This window comes from Culex pipiens, chromosome 2, assembly GCF_016801865.2.
Source record: "Culex pipiens pallens isolate TS chromosome 2, TS_CPP_V2, whole genome shotgun sequence".
Taxonomy (NCBI): Eukaryota; Metazoa; Arthropoda; class Insecta; order Diptera; family Culicidae; genus Culex; species Culex pipiens.
In genome coordinates, this window is record NC_068938.1 from 130958002 (window position 1) to 130980589 (window position 22588).

General features: G+C 36.7%; 1 protein-coding gene across 1 annotated transcript in view; it reads right to left on the reverse strand.

Moving 5' to 3' along the window:
* The window catches only part of LOC120415278 (myotubularin-related protein DDB_G0290005), a 144067-nt gene extending 121813 nt beyond the window's left edge, over window positions 1-22254 (reverse strand). Inside the window, exon 1 of the mRNA XM_039576749.2 lies at window positions 21737-22254. The gene's annotated coding sequence lies outside the window, so the exon portion shown is untranslated. The remainder of the gene's footprint in view (window positions 1-21736) is intronic.
* Window positions 22255-22588: the final 334 nt, after the last annotated feature.

Genomic DNA, 22588 nt, shown 5'->3' on the forward strand with positions numbered 1-22588 from the left:
AACAACTATAGTATATTTTGAAAAAAAGTTCAATTAATATAATAAATTTTAGATCAATTAAGTATAACTACATTTTTCAATAAAATAGTAAATATTAAGCCTAGCCATGATTGTCGCTAATTTGAAAGTTTGAAATATGTTTTTCCGGAAGAGATCAGACACTTTCACAAATGTTTTTTTTATTGAAATTAGGCCATTAGTTGCTGAGATTTTGGCATTATAAAATGGAGGGCTGTTTGGTGAGACTAAGAGAGACTCCAATCTTTAATGATTCTCAGACACATTTATAACATACAATTTATTAATGCAAACGTTAAGTGGCTTAATCTTGAAAACGGAGCATTTTATAAAAAAAATTGTATAGTACTTTTCGATTGAAAATTTGCTGTTACTTTAAAAATAATGTAAAAAGTGGTTGAGCAATTTTTTTAATTTTTCCAATCAAACACATTTCTTTTTCAAAAAATTATAACTAGACTGCAAAATTTTTGTTCGCAATTCTTTGTGGGTCGTTATTTGGGGGGTTTTGTTTCTTAAAACATAAAATATATATAGATTTGGGATTTTATTGTTTCAAAATTATATGAAACGTTGTACGAGTGAACCATTAGACAACTTGTTTTTTTGTCACGAAAAAAGCCCCACAAATTGAGAGCCACTTAAAAATAAAATAAAATGTAAATGTGGCTTTTTCGACTGTGTTTATTAATTTGAGATGGATTTTCGACTTGCAGTCGTTGAAAATAAAGTACACAAATAAGTGTTTGAGCTGCTTTCAACGACTTCAAGCCGAAAATCCATCTAAAAAAAATAAAATAAAATGTATTTCCGAAATTCGAGGAGAACTGCTCAAATCAGGAATAAGCAATGTGAATTTTGGTAAATAATAAATATAAAGTTAACACCTATGCATGTCGACAGATTCTGTTTGCGCAATTTCATTAGTTTTGTTTAATTTTACATTTTTACACATATTCAACCAATCAAATTTTCAACCTTCATAAAAGCAAATATTTTCTGTGAAGGTTTCTTATAGAGATAGGTATAAGTTTGAATTAATTGACTTCAATTTCATCATAGATTTTGAGAATAATCTAGTTCTAACCTCATATTGGGTCCTAAAATTAAGTTAAGTTTGATGATTTTTGTATGACCGCAAAGGATTCTTGACAGAAAAGCATCCTACTTAATAGCTCGTTCCAAGGAGACCATGCATGATGCATAATGCATCGTAATTTGATGTTGTCTTGTCAATTTATTTTTTTAGCATAAAAATGTAAAAAAAAGTGATCAGAATTAACCCCTAATTACGCTCAGGCGTTACGTTTTGCATTTCGTCGATTTCTCTGGAAGACGCAACATTTTTGCAATATTTTTAAAGCAATTTACACCTCTTGTGCAGATTGCTTTCAAAAGAATGTTAAAACTTTACACCAAAACCACACAGGCGTTAAAAAAATGAAATAACAAGCCATACTCTCAACATTTGAATGCAAAAAGTTATTTAAAATGCATTTTACACTAGTTAACTTGTTTAGCAATCATTAGTCTTCAAAAAATGTACGATTTGATGAAAACAAAAATAAATTTTAAATAGAATTTGTACCAGTCTTAGCCACCAAAAAGTTACAATTACACTTCGGTGACACAAACTTTTCGTTAGCAAGGCCTCACCCTTGAGGTTATGACATTGAAAAGCATCCCCCAACAAACCACCTGTGCGGTTTGTGACTACCGAAAAAAAAATCCCGACCGCGACGATTATCGAGCCTTTGCCTTCATCGACCTCGCGCTTTATTGGATTATCTAATCAAATATATTTTTCTGCTATTTTTGGCATTGATTGTTGTTTTTTGCCTTTTTGTTCTTTGTCCGCTGTGAAGGTTCGATTTTGATATAGCTCTGATTTTGGAGGTTTGAAGGGTGGAGCTAGTTATCAGACCGCTTGTGAATTCCCTGGGCACTTTATCTATCCCTTGGTAGATCAACAGAAAGGGCAGGTGGATTTTCATTGAGTCAAAATCGAATGAAATCGATGATTTATAATTAATCAAAATCAATTAAAATCAATGCTTTTTAATTTGTTCAAATATTAAATTGGTTCAAACAAGCATTTCCAGTTATGCTAAAATTGTAACAGATTTTTGCTAGAACGCCGTAGCTTGGAACTGACATGCTGATCGGTACATTGAATTAAAGATGATCAATTTGCCTTTAAAAGGATGGACGGCTTCACCTTAACTCCGCAAGCTTCAGAAAGTGATTTTGATCCAAAACTAATTGTGCCCACATATTACGAACAACTCGAGTCAAAGAACCACTTACACTCTTATTGCAGAACTACCCAACCTACGGTGGAAGCTCGATTCCTAGAGCTTCCGTAGGCCACGCCACCGCACCATGTCTGTCACGTGGGATATCGCGGTTGTAGGCGTCGGCGGCGTCGACGTCGGTGCCACTGCTCATGATTCATGGATAGATTTCAGCCGCGTTTGCTTTGGCTCAAAACGACAAGTCGACAAGTGATGCTCATCGAAGCAAATCAAATCTATACGGTGGGTACAATAAAATCCTGTCTTTATTTTTTCCTTTTTCTCCGGTGAAATAAATACGACTGGAAGGTGAGGAAAAGCGGGAAAGGTGCGGGATAGTTGCGCTAGGAAGAGGACGTTAGGGTGGTTCAGGATAAGATCTTGGTTTGTCTACGAAAGTTAATGGATAAATATTTGAACTTTTGTTTTGTATTTGCCGAACTTAACTCATAGATTCTAAAGAAGCCACCCTACTGGCAAGCACTATATCAGCCCAGCGCCGGTGGTGCTGCTCAAACGAGCCTTCTGTTAAGCTATTGACAGACATGAAAGTTTATTATATAAAATAAAATAAAACCAGCGACGGAGCTGCTATCGCTGCTGCTATAAGGATTCTATTTCTATACATATATCTATATTGATAAAACTTCGATTGGCAAGGTTCAAGTAGCTGTTGCTAGATGCTGCTGGCTTTCACTTGAACCAATAATAGTGCTTCTGACTACGATAGTGTGACTGACGGAGGGCGTCATGGGTGTAGGTACAGATGGGTCACGTGTGAGAGGGTGGGCAAGCACCAAGTGAGTCTTCAACCCTGATGGACAAATGGGAAAGTGCAGGAAGTTGTTGAGCAAATGAAGAAATGGTGCTAATCCTGGAGCTAATTTGGTCAACTATGCTGCTGCTACCACAGCGGTGGTATGCCTTCGTTAAGTGGGAATACAGAAATAGTACACGATGTCACTAACTAAGGGATAATCCTATCAGGCTTGTTAGTTTTTGGCTTTGTATGGATTCCCGTGATTGACATAGTACCACAGAGCAACGATGGTCAATGTTATGCCTTTGACTGCAAGAACATGATTATTCAATGTCAACAAATCTGTACAACTCGACCATAAACTTTTGCTACCATTTGTTATCAGGCTCGATTTTCTAAAGTAAGTTTTTATGATCATTTAAAAAAGATTTAAAAATGGTTTACACGCTTAGACTTTCTTCCACGATAATCTTTGCACAATTTCGACCTTCATCACATCTTCTCGTATATTCAAAAGACTCCCACGGAATGACAGTTTCATAAATGTGTAACATCCTCTTCCCCGTACAGCAGCACAACACATCCTCCCACGTGTTTCCAAGCTCTTCCCAGGAGTATCATATAACTCGTGCAAAGCTCACTCACTGCCTTCGTAAGGTAGTTTTCCCCCTCAGTTACGACGGGGCGATAAAAGAACAAATCGTCCAGTCACCGAGAGTGAGTAACGAATTCCATGCTGACTATTGGCTCACCTGGGTTACAAAAAAAGGAAACCCGTCACCGTCGGAAGACGGGGGGACCAAGGACAAAGTTGAGCTGGCGTCTTGGAAAGAACCTACGACGGAAGGGAAAATGAAACGAGAAAAAAGTGCTGCTCATACCTTACGCTGACTGGCATGGCAGCTATTTTCGTTGGACTTTGCTGTTTTCTTTCCATTTTATCCCTTCTGTTTGTCTGGCAGTAGCGGTGCACAGTGAAAAAATATGTTTTGAAATTAAACCTTAAAACAACACATCAATTTTCAACCTTTTTTCAAACGAAATTCAGAAGTTATTTTTTGTTAGGCATTAGGTCTAGGAAACGTTACTAAAAGAATACAAAAGCCGGTTAAACTGTTAGGCTTAATTGCAAAATATTTTGCCTTCTTTTTTAATTATCCGATGGCATTTTATCATTTGGAATTTCAAATAGAAACAAGCTCAAACTTTGCGGGATAACGGAATTTTCCATTTGAGAAGAGCCTAAACCGAAAAAAAAGTTGTCCGATCGGGCTCAAAAATTTTCTGCGGATCCCTTGGCCAAAATAATTAGACTCTTTCTTTTTGTTTGGCCGTTAGGGTGACCGCAGGTAGTTCCAAAAAATCGCATTTTCGTACTTTTTAGCAAAAACCACATTGATTCAAAAAATCATAACTTCACGCCATTTCAACCGATTTTAGTTGTCTTGGAGGCATAAGAAAGGTAATAAGTTGGTCCTTCTAGAAAAAATAGTCTGAGGACCAAAAAATCTATCCCAACATTTGAAAAGGTTCAATGAAACTGAGCAATTTTCTACAAAATCGGCCGATTTCGACCATTTTTATTTTTTTGTTTTTTTTTTTAATTGACTCAAACTATTTTGTGACATTGGCTCACCCATACAAGTCTCCAAACAATTTTGGCAGCACTCCATACAAAACTGATACGTAAATATTCAAACAGCTGTAACTTTTGAGCGAATTTTCTGATCAATTTGGTGTTTTTGGCAAAGTTGTAGGTGTTGTTAAGGACTGTTGAGAAAAAAATAGGTACACGGAAAAAAATAATTTTCGATTTTTAAATTAAATTTTTTCCACAAAAACTCAATTTCACAAAATACCTATTTTTTTCATTTCCGAGTTTTTTCTATATGTTTCAGGCGACAAAAACCCGCAACGTTTGAGCGATAGAGAAACATGGTCAAAAAATCTGCCGCCGAGTTATGAATGTTGTAAAAATAGTGATTTTATGAAAAAAAAAAACGAAATTTCATGCAAAAACAAGTTTGACATAATTTTTTTTATGTAAAATTGAATTTGTTATCGAAAGGTATTTGACAGATTTTTTGATAAAGGGCTCCGTTTTCAAGATATAGCCACCGCAGCGTTGCCACAAGTACAGATATTTTTGGCACAGACCAAACACTCAAACGAATTATTTTTACAGTTAAAATACACTTGAGTAGTTTTTGTAAACTGCACTAAAAAGATAAACATTTTTTGCATCTTTTTACCTGTTTAGTTTTTGATAAAAATGTTTTTCTTTAAAGTTATACTTGATTGAGTGTTTGGTATTTGCCAAAAATATCTGTACGTGTGGCAAGCCTGAGCCACCGAAAGTTTGATTTTAGTGAAATATTCGCAGTTCTTTGATTTTTAAAAATAGTGACCATGATTGACCATTTCTAAAAAAAAATTCGAGGAGTATAGAAAATTTGCTATAAAATTGTCTAAAAAACATTGAAGATTGGACCTCTGGTTGCTGAGATACAGCAGTTTAAAGAAAAAGAAACAGCAAAATTAAGTCTCAAGCAAACAATCCACCATTTTCTATTGTCGATATTTCAGCAACTAATGTTCCGATTTTCAATGTTAAAACATGAAACATTCGTGGAATTTTCCGATCCTTTTGATTTTTTTTTAATTCTTTTTATTCAACATTTCAAAAAGGCCAAACATGCAATATTACTCCCTTTTGAAATGTTAGTCTTGTTTCATTTTTTTTTTCAAAATATCGTTTTGAGATATCATCATTAGAAAATGGTGGGTAGTTGCGTGAGACTTAGAAAACCTAAATTGTATAGAAAATTTTCTGAACTCTAAATAATATTTTTGAAAATGTTAACTAAATCTAAACTAAATCGAAAAACTGCGAATATTTCGTTAAAATAAACTTTCGGTGGCTATATCTTGAGAACGGAGCCCTTCATAAAAAAAAATCTGTGAAGTACTTTTCGATTCTAAATTAAATTTCATATTTAAATTAATTTTTTTTATGAAATTCTTGATTTTTTTTTCCAAAAATCACTATTTTTTCAAAAATTCATAATTTGGCAGATTTACTTCTCTGTGGCTCACTTCTCTGTGGCCCACTTCTCTGTGGCTCAAAAGTTGTGAGATTTGGTCGCTTGAAACATATAAAAAATAATATTTGGTGAAATTAAGTTGTCTCTCTAATGGAGAGCTGCCAAAATTGTACGGAGACTTGTATGGGTGAACTAATGAGACAAAATAGCTTCTTTGGTCATAGGGAAGGCCCCCACAAAGTTTGAGCTAAATCAATAAATACAAATAAAATCCATTTCCGGTTTTGGTAGAGAATTGACAAATAATAAAATGCCGTTTTGACGGTGTATGGACCAAAGAGTCTTTGTCTGAAAATATTTTTTTCGGATTCCTTGGACAATTTGACGTAACATAATCAAAAATAGGAGGTGTTCATTAACAGGAATCCGTGATATAACTTTTTGAAAATAAAAACTGGGATTTTCGAAAAAAATACGCAGACGGGAAAAAATCTACTTTTTCCCTACAACTGCAATAACATTAAAATATTAGCGATTACCTTTACATGTTTGGGTACCAAAAGTTGCGTCTTTTAATCACGATAAATTTGGTACCCAAATATGTATAGTTATTAGAGTGCAACAAAAATGACTTTTTGGCAGGCATTCAAGGGTTTGTTCTAGAGCGTCCAATTTCCCGTCCCGGGAAAAAAATTCCCGGGAATTCCCGGGATTTCCCGGAAAAAAATATTTCCCGTTTCCCGGGAAATTTGTAAATTTCCCGGGAATTCCCGAAATACAAGCGGAAGTATACATTTTCCTACCTTTTTGGCATCAATGTTTTGAAATTATACAAAAAATAATTATGAGAAAATTTAATTCATTTCAACCTTCTTATTCATATTGAACTAATTAGCTTTTCTGTAAATTTTATGTCAATGTTGAATTCAGATAATATTTATTTATTTATTATTTAGGAACAAAAATGGGTTACGAAAATTACGCTATTTTGGATTGAATATAAACTATTTTATTTTCGACAACCTATTTTAACTATTTTTTGTTATTTCATTCATATATATTCACCTCTTCCGGCCAGTATTAAAATTGAGATTTGTTTGACATTTTTGTTTATTGGTTGAAAGTTGAATTGATATAAATAAATTATTCAAAAAGAGTTGTTCGTTAAGAATTTGTTTAAAAGTATTCGAGAAATTACTGTTTGTTATAAATTTATAAAGCACGTGAGCTACCAAGGGCATTAGAGGGTTAAATATAAATAAAATATCATTAAATTTTAACCACTTTTACACTATGAAAATTATTTTAATCTAATTAATTTATTAGGCTTTATTACCATATAACCATGGGCAATATTACCATATAAACCATGAAAAATGATTAAAAACAACTTCGTATCATATGAAATTTACCCAAAGAATGCAACCATATTTTAAAAACATGCTTCAAATATTTTAAAACTTTGAATTGTGATTTCATGAAACAGTGTTTCAAGTTGAATAGCGCTAGAAATTACATTTTAAATGCAAATTTAATGATAATCTTTTTATTCACAAGTTGAAAATACTTGTTCTGGAATAAGTTATTTGCCATGAAAAACAATATTTTTGCATGATTTTTTCACTTTCAACTTTATGCAGTGACCATTTAGGCAAATTTAAAAACAATTTTATTGTTGTGGAGCATGGATTTTAACTGTCCAAACATTTTGAATAAAAAAATGCTACTCAACAAAAAATACTAAAAATATTTTTTTTGATTTGGTACGATTTGAGAGACAGCATAAAAAATTAGAAAATCTATATATTTTCTCAAAGTTGCATGATTTTTCTACAAGCAGTCAAGCCATTGAGTGATCCTCAGACTCATTTTGACCATTGAAGTTTTTGTTCTATACAATTCTGTTCCAAAATATCAATCAGAAACAGGATCAGAATAAATTTCGTTAAATTTCAAATTTCCCGGGAATTCCCGGGATTTCCCGGGAAATTTGTTAAAAATTTCCCGTTTCCCGGGAATTTTGTAACCCCGGGAAATTGGACGCTCTAGTTTGTTCCGATGGGTATTCTGAGCCCAAATCCCAAGTATGATCTTGATTGGACGTTTTTGTTACATCTTATAAGTTATTGCAGTTTTACTTATAAAAAATAGTTTTTCCAAGATTAGATTTCATCCCAGCTTTTAATTTTCAAAAAATCATATCTCGGAATCCTGTTGAAAAAAGAGTTTCCTAGGCAACTATTTTTTTAAACACCATAGATTTTTTTTCTCCAAAGAAAGTGCAATATAGTACTAAAAACTATCTAAAATACGCGATTTGCGTTTTGCTTAACAATATCACTCCAATTTTCGGTACCTTTTATTTAACAAGAAGATCATAAAGAAAGATTGATATAATGCTTACTGTGGCGAACAAGGACATCAATAAAAATTATTTTATTTTAAATATGATTTCTTACATTTTAATAATGTCAAGCGTATTTTAGATGGAATAGAAAGCATGTTTGTCGAGCCAAGAATGAAAAAACCTCAAATTTTGTTAACATTCGAAATTAAATTTTTGCTAAAAATGCTTAGATCAAACATATTTTTAGTCTAAAGGTTGAGTGATAAGAAGGCATTTAGGTGTTTAGGCTAGTGAGTATTCAAGTGAATGGCTTTTCAAAGCTGAATGTTTTTAATTTTGTAGGAAATTTCAGCTAGAATTTTTTTAGACCGGTTTTCTAGATTTTGATAGGAATGACATTTTAAACATATCACATATTAGAGGATGGATATTTGAAAGTTGTACAGGTTTTTTTTTCATAAAGTATCAGTTCTTTTGAAAGGAAAATCTCTTGTAAATGGAAGAACGACCACCACCAACTAAATTTGTAACTTTATTTTATAATTATATACTTCTTACTGTGTATGAAGGGTACGGGAAGCCCCATCATATCGGATTATCAAAACGTGTATCGGAAAGTCACGAGCGCTCTGGCCAGTGCGAGTGAGATGTAGATTCAAGGCATTGATAAGAAAATGGAAAACCAGACGGAAAACGTCAGTATAGGAGTGGTAGGTGGTGGTGGTGTACGAGCTGCTCCACATCAAGCTCGCATGGCGTTATCGCATTCCCCAAAAGTGGGTAGAAAATAGTGGTCGATTTATGGGAAATACGATCCGGCTCTAGTGTAGGTTAAACGTTAACCGTGGGAGAATAAGGGAAAAGCTAAACTTGTGGGAAAATGTGCTGATACGAAATTTTCCCAGGAGACTTTAACTGATTTTCCTGGTATCGTTCGTTGAGGTTGCTTGCTCCACAAATAGAATTTCAATCAGAACATTGTTCAGTCAACGTAACCCCAAATCACGGTACCAATGTCATAAGTCAAGACGTATTATCGCTCCCGTACATCGCGAGAGAACCCCAAAGAATGAAAATAGGAAAAAATAACAACTTTTGATTAGACACAGCCATTTCTATGCTGATGAGATTTGCCAGCTAGTTGAAGCAACATGGGGAAAAAAACTGCCAAGTAAGGGGGTCACCTTCGATAGGAATTCAAATTAGGCGTGTACAACGTTTAGCAGGAAGCATGAGACGCATTTTCACGAGGGGGGCCTTTGTTAGGCGTGAAGAAAAGGAGTCAAAAGACCTTGGGAACGGCGCGGTTCAAGGTCGAAACGTAATTTCGGTTGCCGATAAGCGATATTGGAAGGAGAAAAGAGTTTTTATTTTTTAATTATATAAAAAGTGATTCAAGTTGGTATTCTTTCCAAGCAATACAGTCTAGTAGTTTCAATAGTCATTAATGTTCATAGAGGTTAAAAAATTGAGATTGGATATGAGTTTAAAAAAGTACTTTACAGAGCTTCAGATAGCTGATTAAAACATCATTTTTTCCACCTCAAAGGTATAAAAAATGTAAAAAATTGAAATCAAGTTGTTGATATCATCGAAACAAGCCACGGTGGGTAAGAAGGGGATTATTATGCAACTTGCATGCACTTTGGAAATTCCTCCTGGAGGTTGTTGGGGAGACTATTCTGAGTCAGAAAAATCGATTTCCAAAATATTCTGTCGGTGAAAACTGATTTTATCTCGATTTGAAGTTAAAAAACCTAATATTTCACCTAAAACCTTAAAAATACGTCTAAAATCTCGGTCTAACTATGGACAAAGATATCAATTTTCATCCAAATATCAATTCTTAGTTCCCAAAATATATTCTTGACATAGTACACCATAAATCGGTCCATTACTTGAGTCCCAGCGTCATGAGAATGTGTAAAATAGTGTTTTTTCTTTAAAAATATTTTCAAATTGGTCTGGTAAATAAACTGTCATGTCTGAATTCCAAAACTAACGTTGTAGCATTGTTGCAAACAAAATGAAGAACAATTTTGCAGAAAAAAGAATGAAATTTTATCCATTTTCAGTAACGTTATGACCATTTTAGTGGGAAAATTGTTGCCAATTTTCGAAATTCTTCGATATTTAACTCATTCCTGTTATTAACAGCTACTACGATCATACTCAGTAGGATGTAACAAAAATTACTTTTTGGCGGGCATTCAGGGGCTGGTTCCGGTGGGCATACTGAGCTCAAATCTCAAATATGAGCTTGATTGAACTTAATTGGAGCTGTCGCTTTGCATTTCAATTTTAAATGGGATTTAACCAGTAAAAAACATGGTTTTTCAAAAATGTAGATTTTTAGGCACTTTAGCCACTAAAGCGTTTATCTTCAACATCATTGGCATGTAGGACATTTCCTTGCGCATGTTTTGGTATATATAACATTGAATTGAAGCACTCTGGAGCTTAGGCCTTCAATGTCTTGATTTTTTTTTTCAAAAAAACAGCTCAGCAGAAAAGATAGGCGACGCGCCATTTAATTTTGCTCAAAACTTCAATGTTATTATACCAAAACATGCGCAAGGATCTGTCCTACATGCCAATGATGTTGAAGATAAACGCTTTAGTGGCCAATGTGCCTAAAAATCTACATTTTTGAAAAACCATGTTTTTTACTGGTTAAATCCCATTTAAAATTGAAATGCAAAGCGACAGCTCCAATTAAGTTCAATCAAGCTCATATTTGAGATTTGAGCTCAGTATGCCCACCGGAACCAGCCCCTGAATGCCCGCCAAAAAGTAATTTTTGTTACATCCTACTGAGTATGATCGTAGTAGCTGTTAATAACAGGAATGAGTTAAATATCGAAGAATTTCGAAAATTGGCAACAATTTTCCCACTAAAATGGTCATAACGTTACTGAAAATGGATAAAATTTCATTCTTTTTTCTGCAAAATTGTTCTTCATTTTGTTTGCAACAATGCTACAACGTTAGTTTTGGAATTCAGACATGACAGTTTATTTACCAGACCAATTTGAAAATATTTTTAAAGAAAAAACACTATTTTACACATTCTCATGACGCTGGGACTCAAGTAATGGACCGATTTATGGTGTACTATGTCAGGAATATATTTTGGGAACTAAGAATTGATATTTGGATGAAAATTGACATCTTTGTCCAGAGTTAGACCGAGATTTTAGACGTATTTTTGAGGTTTTAGGTGAAATATTAGGTTTTTTAACTTCAAATCGAGATAAAATCAGTTTTCACCGACAGAATATTTTGGAAATCGATTTTTCTGACTCAGAATAGTCTCCCCAACAACCTCCAGGAGGAATTTCCGAGGTGCATGCAAGTTGCATAATAATCCCCTTCTTACCCACCGTGAAGCAAGAATCTAAATTATTAATCTATTTTTTCAAACTGCGGTTTATTTGGAACCACAAATCAATCAATGGGCGTATCAATTAACAAGTTAAAAATTGTTTTCAGAGTGTGTTGCGCAAATGAAAACTTGAAACTTAATTTTCAAACTACGCGCATATTTTTACTTCAGGTCAGACCGTGAGGGGGGATTCCCGAGAAATTTTTAACAAAAGTTTTCTCATTTTGGAAAATGCATTCCTTTTAGTTTACGAGTTATCAGTTCACAGACAGCACTCAAGCAAGTTAGACGTGCTTACAGTTTCTAGCGCATATTGTTTGAGATTGTGAAGTTTTTTTTCGGCTATTGTTTCACTGGCCGAGGTGCCAGCCAGTGACCTTGGAAATCGCTCGGCGTAGCACCAAAATGGAACCCAAACGCGAGAGTACGATCAAGCTCCGTTTCGGAGCCGGATCCAGGGGACCGAACAATGCGGAAGTGTTCAAGTTCTTCGGAAAGCAGGAATGGACCAACGAGGAGCTAAGTGCGATGTATCGAGATGACTACTCGATTTTCGTGAAGTTCAAGACGGAACAGCAGATGCGGGAAGCTTTGTCGAAGCTCGGTCCCCAGACCAGATTCGAGTACGATGACGGAACCTCGATGATGGTACCGGTCACGGCAGCAGCGGGATCCTTCAAGTACGTCCGGATTTTCGGACTGCCTCCGGAGGTGGACGACCGGTTCATTGCTACGGCAATGTCCAAATACGGAACGGTGCAGCAGATGATTCGGGAGCGTTTTCCGGTGGAAACCGGGTTCCCGATTCATAATGGAGTTCGCGGAATACACATGGAGCTCGTGTCGGAGATTCCAGCGCAGCTGACAATTCAGCATGTCAAGGCGCGAATCTACTACGACGGTCTACAAAACAAGTGCTTCGGATGTGGAGCTTTGGACCACCTCAAAGCAGCGTGTCCAAACCGGAAGGACATCAACAAAAGGCTGACTCCGGCGCAGAAACCAGGGACTGGTTCCTTTGCCAGCGTGGTGGCCAATGGAACAAGCGGAAAGGCAGAAGAGCTACCACCCATTTCTGGGATGGTTTTGCTGGGAAAGATTGGTGCGGCGCCGCCAACAGCTCTGGCAGAGTCGGTGCAGCCATCGAAATCGACGCCATCTGGACCGCCGGAAAGCGGCCCATCCGATCAACCGCAGCTGCCAGCAGACCCGGTGATGCCAGCGGACCCGGTGTTGCCAGCGGACCCGGTGATGCCACCGGTTCCGATCGCACCGCAAGAACCGACGCCACCGAAGCCAGCGGACATCGTGGAAGAAAAGCAAGATCAGCCAATGGAGGAAGATGGGGAGAGAGAGCAGTCGGAGAGCGACGACGAACCGATGGAGAAGGATGGTGAGTGGATTGAAAAAAAGGGGAAGGGAGGGAAGGGGAAGGGGAAGCGTGGTCGTCCGAAGGGCAGGCCCGGTTCGGACTCTTCCGAAGTTGACACGAACGGCCGAAAGAAGTTCATCGTGCCAGGACAGGGCCACGATCTGCTCGATGCACAGGGCGACCGAACGAGATCGCGATCGCGATCAGCAGCCAAACCAGCAGGCGGCGACCTGCAACGAAGCAAGTAAAAGAACCGAATTTTCCGGCGTTGACCCATTGCACTCACACATGGACTTGATTTTGATTCGTGGACCATTTACTAACACAACCGATATTACTAACCCTTTTACTAACACCTTAACAATAGTTTACTTACTAACACAAAAGAAAAGACAACTTCTGTAAATATGAACTTTGTATATACTATAGCAACACTAAACTTAAACAGCAGCAACGCAAATGTAAATAAAAATTTATTGAAGGATTTTATTATGGATTACAATGTAGATATAGCTTTTTTGCAGGAGGTTAGTTTTGAAGATTTTTCGTTTATTTATTCACATAATTCATTGGTAAATATAAGTATTGATAAGAAAGGCACAGCAGTGCTTATTAGGAAATCCTTTTCATTTTCTGATTTTATTCTAGATCCATCAGGTAGAATTGTTTCGGTTAGGGTAAATGATGTAAATTTGATTAATATTTATGCTCACTCTGGGAACAATTTAAGGAAAGAGCGGGATAATTTGTTCACCGAGGCTTTGACAGTTCACTTAAATAAACCTGGAACCAAGTCGATGCTGATTGGAGGTGACTTTAATTGCATTTTGCATGCAGAAGATAATAGAAGTTCACAAAAAAACTTTTCTTGTGGATTAAAACATTTAGTTGATTTGTATAAATTAAAAGATATAGCGAAAACACGGAAAGAATGCAAATTCACATTTCACAGGGGAGAATCTGCTTCCAGGTTGGATCGATTTTACGGATCTGATAACATCATTGGGAATGTTACAAGTTGTTCAACTATTCCACTCGCGTTTTCAGACCATCATGCTGTTTTGATCAAATTAAAATTAGATGATAATAATTTATCCACAAGAGGACGTGGATACTGGAAAATAAATCCATCCTTCTTGTCGATGGAAGACGTAACTGAAAAGTTTAAACAAGAATATTTGAAACTGAAACAAAGAGATATATTTAATCGTGATTTGAGTAAATGGTGGTTTTTTCATTTCAAAGGGAAGGCAAAAAACTTCTACAAAAATGAAAGTTGGCATTTTAATCAATCGAGCAGGAATTGTAAGGCTGTATTATTAAATAGATTAAATGAGCTTTCTGACAAATTAGCAAATGGTGATAATGTGGGTGATGAAATGTCCGTGATTAAATCGAAATTGATGTCATTAGAACAAAATCGTTTAAAGAATTTAGGGGAAAAACTACCAGCTTGTACTTTAGCAGAAGGAGAGAAAATAACAATTTATCAATTATCCAATAAGATACACCGCGGAAACATTTTTGGCTTACAACTGAGAGACGGTCCAAGTCACGAAATTTTAACCGATAATGCTAAACTCGGGCCAGTTATTCATCAATATTTTTCTAATCAATTTCAACAAAGTGAAGATAATATTAGCAGTGCGGAAATAGATAATTCAATTGAATCAATTAGTAAAAATTTAAGTAATGACCAAAAAATAAATTTAGTTAAACCAATTACAGTAGAAGAACTTTACGAAACATTGAAAAAATGCAATCGTAAAAAGTCGCCTGGGCCTGATGGATTAACTTACGAATTTTATTTATGCCACTTTGATATTCTCAAAAATGATTTATGTCGTCTATTTAATCTTTATCTGAGAGGAGAGAGTTCACCTCCTAAAGAGTTTTCAGAAGGAATAATTACTTTAGTTCCAAAGAAAGGGGATAAAACACTTTTGGAAAACCATAGACCGATTTCTTTACTTAATACAGACTACAAACTTTTTACTAAGCTTCTCGCAAATAGAATTCAAATATATATGGAGGATTTATTAGGTTCAGGTCAAAGTGCATGCATTGCTGGACGATCATGTACTGACAACTTGAATGATGTTAGACGTTTAATCACGAAATCAGTTGAAAGCAAAACCTTTAAAGGAATGCTACTAAGTATAGATTTGGAAAAAGCCTTTGACAAAGTCAATCATAAATTTCTTTGGAAAATTCTGGAAAAGTTTGGATTTCCAGAAAAAATTATCAAAATTTTACAGTGCCTCTATACCAAAGCAACATCAAGAGTATTATATAATGGATTTCTTACAAATGAAATTAAAATATTTTCTTCTGTCAGACAAGGATGCCCGCTAAGCATGATTTTATTTGTATTGTATATTGAACCGTTAATTCGTAAAATTGATCAATGCATTCTCGGGGTTCTTACTTACAATAAGTTCCTCAGAGTTGTGGCATTCGCGGACGACTTGAATGTATTTGTTCGAAACGCAGAAGAGTTTGACAATGTCCTGAGTATTGTTGACTCCTTCTCCCGATATTCGAAGGTTAAACTTAATTATAAAAAGTCTTGTTTTCTCAGAATCAACAGTTGCATTGGTGGACCTTTTATAGTTCAAGAAACTGAGCAATTAAAGCTTTTAGGTATTACTTTCAAGAACACGTGGAAGGATATCGTTGATATAAATTATTCCAAATTAATCAGTGACATGAAATACAGAATTAATCTCAACAATTTTCGAATGATGAGTTTATTAGAAAAAGTTTGGTTCATTAACACTTTTGTGTTATCAAAGCTATGGTATTTATCACAAATCTTTCCACCAAAAAATCAGCACATTGCTACGATCAGGAATATTATTGGAATGTTTTTATGGAAAAATAATATGTTTCGTGTTGATAAAAGACAACTTTATCTAGATGTGGATCAAGGAGGGTTGGGTTTAATCGACCCAGAATCAAAATGTAAAGCATTATTTATAAAAAATATTTTAAAAGAGCAAAATATATCTGCGATTGATGTTAGCGAAAAATATTTATTAGGTTTAAATTTTACATCAAAATTAACAAGAAATGGGAAGGAGTGGATTATGTTAGCTGCTGATTTAAACTGTAGTAGTCCGACTATAAATACATCAAAACAAATTTATCGGAATTTCATTCATGAATATTTGTTTAAACCACGTGTTCAAGTTGAGCTTCCTCAAGTCAACTGGGGAGCTTTGTGGAAAATCATGGGCCAAACTTTCATTCTGGCCAAGGATAAAGCTAATTTGTACTTATTAATTAATGATTTAGTGCCAAATAAACGAAAACTGAAGCAGTACAACATTGGAAGAATTGATAGTGAAATTTGTGATGAATGTGGACAAATAGATACAAACTCTCATCGGTTACGAACATGTACAGCAGGTTCTGAATTGCGTGAGTGGATGATAAAAGTTTTAAGAAAAAGATTCGGAATCCAACTTGGACAGATTGATGATATTTTGTTTTGGCAAATTGACGAAAATAGTCACCTCCAAAAAGCAGCAATGTGGTTAGTAGTACATTATGTCGCCTTTTGCGTGGACAAATTTCCCGGTCTTAGCTTATTTGTTTTTCAGAAGAGTATTAGAGAATTTAGATGGAACTCGCGGACCTTTGTAAAACGATATTTTGATACTAACTTAAACATTTGTTAGATATATAAAGGATGGATCTTGTAGGGCTTGGTAGGGCATACTTAATTGATACTTTGTACATCAGGGAATTTAAGAATCCTCAAAAAAGTTGCTTGCTGTTTGAATTGTAATCGAAATGGTAAATAGTTGCTAAATAAAGAAAAGTTTTTAGAAAAAAAAAAAAAAAAAGTTATTGGATTTTGAAGGTTAGAGGTTCATACAATTACCTCATCTAATCTAATCAAATCAAATCAAACCCTAGCGTAGCCAATCTTTCGGTGGGATCCTGGAGAGTGCCTTAGGTTAGATTACGCCTATATAGCAATCTTCTTGTCATTTGTTAACATTTGTAGTGTGCATCGGAATGCATTGAAACAACACAAGCGTTAAAGCGGCCAGGCCTACTGCGTAAAGCCGTATCGCAGAGATGATCCGTAATTGGGTTGAGTTTGAGCACTGAGTGTTCGAACAACAACACAATTCTGAATCGACAGGGGAGGAAGAAGCGTGGGGACACACCACCATACGCTCCGAGATTTTGGTTGTTTTCGTTGGGAGCACCATGCTAAGAAGGTTTGGTACTCCGCTACAGTGTTCTATCAACTTGATTTATTATTCATACCACTGGATTGGAAAGTCAGATCTTCATAATTCAGAGCACTTATTTGCATATAACTTTTGATAGATCCGGACAACGTTTTCATCAAAATATCTGAGATCCGGCCTCTTAAAAGTTCATAAATAACACTTAAGTGCTTATAACTTTTAATGTGATTGTCAGATCTTCAATGATTTGGACGCTTTGGAAAGGTCTTTTGAATACCTTTCTGAAAATATTTAGTATGACGGGTTTTCTTACAAAAACCACCCTTTTTACAATCTTCCGGACTTTTGTCAAAATCGTTTTTTAGCATAACTTTTTAAGTACTTAACTAATTTGAGCGAGTTGTGGCGCTATAACCTCGGCAATTAGTGTCCAGGGCATTTGTGGAAATACAATGTCCCATCCCAGAGGGTCCCGGAGTACCAAACCTTCTTAGCATGGTGCTCCCAACGAATACAACCAAATCTCGGAGCGTATGGTGGTGTGTCCCCACGCTTCTTCCTCCCCTGTCGATTCAGAATTGTGTTGCTGTTCGAACACTCAGTGCTCAAACTCAACCCAATTACGGATCATCTCTGCGATACGGCTTTACGCAGTAGGCCTGGCCGCTTTAACGCTTGTGATGTTTCAATGCATTTTCAATGCAATGGCGCACTGCAAATGTTAATAAATGACAAGAAGAGTGCTAGGCGTCATCTAACCTAAGGCACTCTCCAGGATCCCTTCGAAAGATTGGCTGCGCTAGGGTCTGATTAGATTAGATTAGATTAGATAACTTTTTAAGTACTTAACTAAACTTTATCATTTTTAATAGCGACTTATGGGACCCCAAGACGGATCGAATGAGCCCAAAACGATGACCCAAATCGGTTCAGCCAGTTCCACACACAGACATTTGCTCAGAATTTGATTCTGAGTCGATATGTATACATGAATGTGGGTCTCGTTTTTCGAGTGATTTTCTAGCCTTTCCTCAGTAAGGTGAGGAATACAAAAATTACCAAGCGTCGCCTCTAGGTAGAGTACTACTCTACACAGAAACAAAATTTATTCCCGTAATCATGAATTGTGTTCATGAAGTTTAGAACCACGAAGGAATTGATTTATGAGTCTGGTGCACTTCTGGAGTTTTTTTATTAAAGGTCCAATAAACCAAATTTTCATTTTTTGCTTTTTGGGTGTTTTTGAATACCTCTGACTCAAGGCGGTTTCAAAAACACCCAAAATGCAAAAACTGGAAATTTGGTTTATTGGACCTTTAAAAAAAACTCCATTTGCACTATAAAAAAACGTGATTATATTTCTTAGTGGATCTCAAATTCATGAACACAATTCACGAAATTGAGAATTGACTTTTTTCCGTGTAGTTAGTTAACAATATGTCGTAAAGTCATCGCGTCCTCGGATACTTATTTGATTTTTGAAAATGGTTGGTTGTATGGGTGAGACTTGGAAAACATCAATTTTCATGTTTTTAAACCTTTGCATGGCAATATCTCAGCAACTAAGGGTCGTATCAACAAAGTTCAAAAAAGCAAAATATAGAGAATTTTCTCAGCTTTTCAAAAATATTTTTTTTCAAAAGTGGGCAAACATGTGCACTGATTTTCAAACATGGAAAACTGCGATTATTTTCAAAAAAGTTACCTGAAAATGGCTTTAACTTGAAAACGATGCACTTCATCAAATTTTCATAAATACTTTTTGATTGCAAATTTGATATTACATCGAAAAATGAAGTTGAATAATTTTTGCGACCAATATATCATTTTTTTTGAATAAATCAGTATTAGCATAGCATAGCAATGCATAGCATTGGTGTCTACCCGTAGCTGCTACTTCGTTATTGAGCAGGACCTCCAAAAATTGCTCCGTGGACCACAGATGAAAAGTAGGAACCAATCATCACCCCATCGCAATTTTCAAAGGTCCCTATCATGCTGATCCATACCGACGCTGGCCACGACCAGTGGTAAGACACGGGGAAGTGGATGGGAATGTTAGTCCGATACTTGAGTGATGGGACCGCTAAATCAGCTGCGTCTCCGACAAGGTATCACATGAGTTTTGACGAGTTAATAAGATGGGTATGAGGTCAGGATTCACTGTGGTAGGTGATGGGACCATAAGCAATTTGTTTATCTGTTGAAATTTAAAAAAATCTTAGGCAGCCGGCTGCGGAAAGATACATAATTGATTATTTAAAAACTTTTTTTAATCAAACGCGTGCTAACCGAGCAGTAGAGCTATGGGCTGGACTTATCAATATATTTTACTGTTTATACGATAACGCGAGTATTTTTTTTAAAAATTGTTACTCTTTATAAAATGGAAAGTTTGATGAGTTAATACTAAAACTGCCCGTTGGAATACATTTCTACTATCAACAAATTTGAACTAAAAGAAAAGAGGACACCACGTAACCGATAGTAATGAAATTAAAACAATAACTTAAACGAACTAAACCGGCGGCGTACCTTCCAATCAACAATTCATTATTGGCAGATAAGACCAGACAGTGATCGTTGCTTTCCGATCTTCGACGCTATGAGAAGAACTTAATTATTAACTCAATCCCGTATTTTTTTACTTCTTACCGTCGGCGTGCCATCCGAGCAACGATGCTATGGGAAGGGCTTTCAAAACGAAATGAAATTCAACATATACACGACAACGCGAAGCCTTCTATCAATAAATTCTAGAAACTTCCAATACTTTCACGCGGATTCTAACGTCGATTCGCCCACCGATCTTCCTCACGAACACCACACGACTGATGGCCCAATTTCCAAGGCAACGACGTGACACTTTTTCAATGGATTCCAGAATCTTCTAGCACTTTCAAGCGTATTTTCGCGCGACGATTTGCCCACCGATCGCCCCCACGAACACCACACGACTCATTTTTTTTCGAAAAAATCAGTATTGATTAAAAATTCATAACTCGGTCAAAGATTTTTTGCACAACCTGGAAATTTCTGAGAAGTTGGCATTTTATGTCCCCTAAAACATATCAAAAAAAATAAATGAAAAATAGTGTTTTTTTGCAAATCAAGTTTTAGTGACAAAAGTTAAAAAAAAAATCATTTTTTTACCGTGTATCATTTTTTTCAGTGTAGTCCTTATCCATACCTACAACTTTGCTGAAGACACCAAATCGATCAATAACTCCTTCAAAAGATACGACGAAGTTGACTTTATAGCTGTCGGCCACCATTGCTAATACCAACAACTAGTGTCTTCCTTTTAACTACAAGGACTTCGCCGCCCTGGGCTCCTAAGTGTTTGAGTACGGCACGGAGCGATGGCGCCGGATACCCATATTTACACATAGAATTTTTAGAGCGCCCACCGCGGGATTCAAACCAGCAACCTCTGGATTGTGAGTCCAGTGCGCGGTCCGATTGATCCACACGGGCGGGACTGATTTCTTAATTTTCATGCATCATTTTGGTATGGACAGCTGCAAAATTTGTATCGATAATTTATATGGATAAACTAATGATGCAAAATGGCTTCTTTTGGCATACCGAAGGCACCAAAAAAGTTTCAGTCGGATGAAAAAATACAAAAAAAATCGAATTACCGAAATCTGAGAGAATTGCTCAAATGTCTTTTTTGGAAGATTAAACTCAGAAAAAGGGAAACCTATGAAAAGTTTACGGCTCAACAATGTGTTCAAACTATTATTGTTACTAATTATTTGAAATGCTTATTTTTAGCAAACCATGCAGACAGAAACAATCACATCCCAAACAAGCACTCTTTTCCTAAAGATAACAATTCTTCAGAAAACTTTCATCCCGTCACGCTTCTTCCCAGAACCCGGAGCCCACCCAACGCAACATTTATCACACAGATTGCCACCGCTCTCTTCTACAAGCGTCCTCCACATCCTTCCGTGTTTTTCACTTCTCTCTCATCACACACATTCCATGTTGCAGAAGAACCACTCTCGACCCGTCGGACTCGAACTCGACTCGACTCGAGGTGGGGGCAACATTCCGCAACATTCACCTCCCTGCTGTTATTTTTTTTTGCTTCTGCTGCTGGTGCGGCGCGTCCTTTGTGTGCCTTCAAATCATGTGCAAATTTCCACCTTGCTGAAATATTCATTTCCACGCAGTTGAAGCCAGCCAGCCAACCAGCCCCGCTGTGTTTTTGCATTTCCATTTGAGTTGAGCCCTTTTTGAATTGACCTACTGCAGATGTGACGGCAGAATTCGCTGTGTATTTGCCCCTGCACTTACCGCACATTCAGCTGCGCTGATTGCCTCGGTATCCTCTTCTGTCTTCGTTTGATTAGCTGCCACCTGCGTTGCGATTTTCGCACTTTTCACACATAATTCTGTCACTTTTGGCCCAGATTTTCACCGCAACACCCTCAACTTTTCCTCACCAACAGAAGCTCAAGGAAAATCTCTTGTTATTTCGCTGTTTCACACACCCTTTTCCTTTATCCTTTTGCTTGCTTTTTCCTTTGATGCACTCCCCGGTTTTTCCTCTTAGCGGAACCTTCCTCGCTGTTGTCCTCTGCTCCTCTTCAAGAACGCCCCGAACCGACGACGCCGCGTTGCTGGAAGGTGGCCTCGAACGACCTTCACTCGCTCGCGCAAAAACCGAAACTAAACTGCTGGCACTTGACGCTAGCTGGCTTGAGCTGGCCAGGGATGTTCCGCGCGCGACAAGGATCTCCTTTCGAAGGCATCTCGAACCACCCACCACCCCCTCCGAGAGTTTGTAGTGTTGGTGCCGAGGCCAATTATGCTCACCCTGACTCTACTCTGCACTGACTGCTGCTGCTGATGGTGTGAAAAGCGCTGTGCGGTAGTCTCTCAGTGTGTGCAGTGAAAAGGAAAGAAAAACAGAGTGAGTTTGGAGAGGAAAAGCAGCAGCAGCAGTGGGCAGCTCACGCGGGAAATTCGCTCTCTCTGGATGCTTTTGAGCGAGCGATGAGAGTGAGAGAAGTCTTTTTTGGGGTATACTTTCGGGGGTTTTAGCAGGCAGTGGTGTCAAAATCGAATACAAGGCATAGTTTTTAGGGGTTGCCTTCATTTAAAAAAAATAATAATATTTGGATAACTTCGAAAAGTTTTTGATTG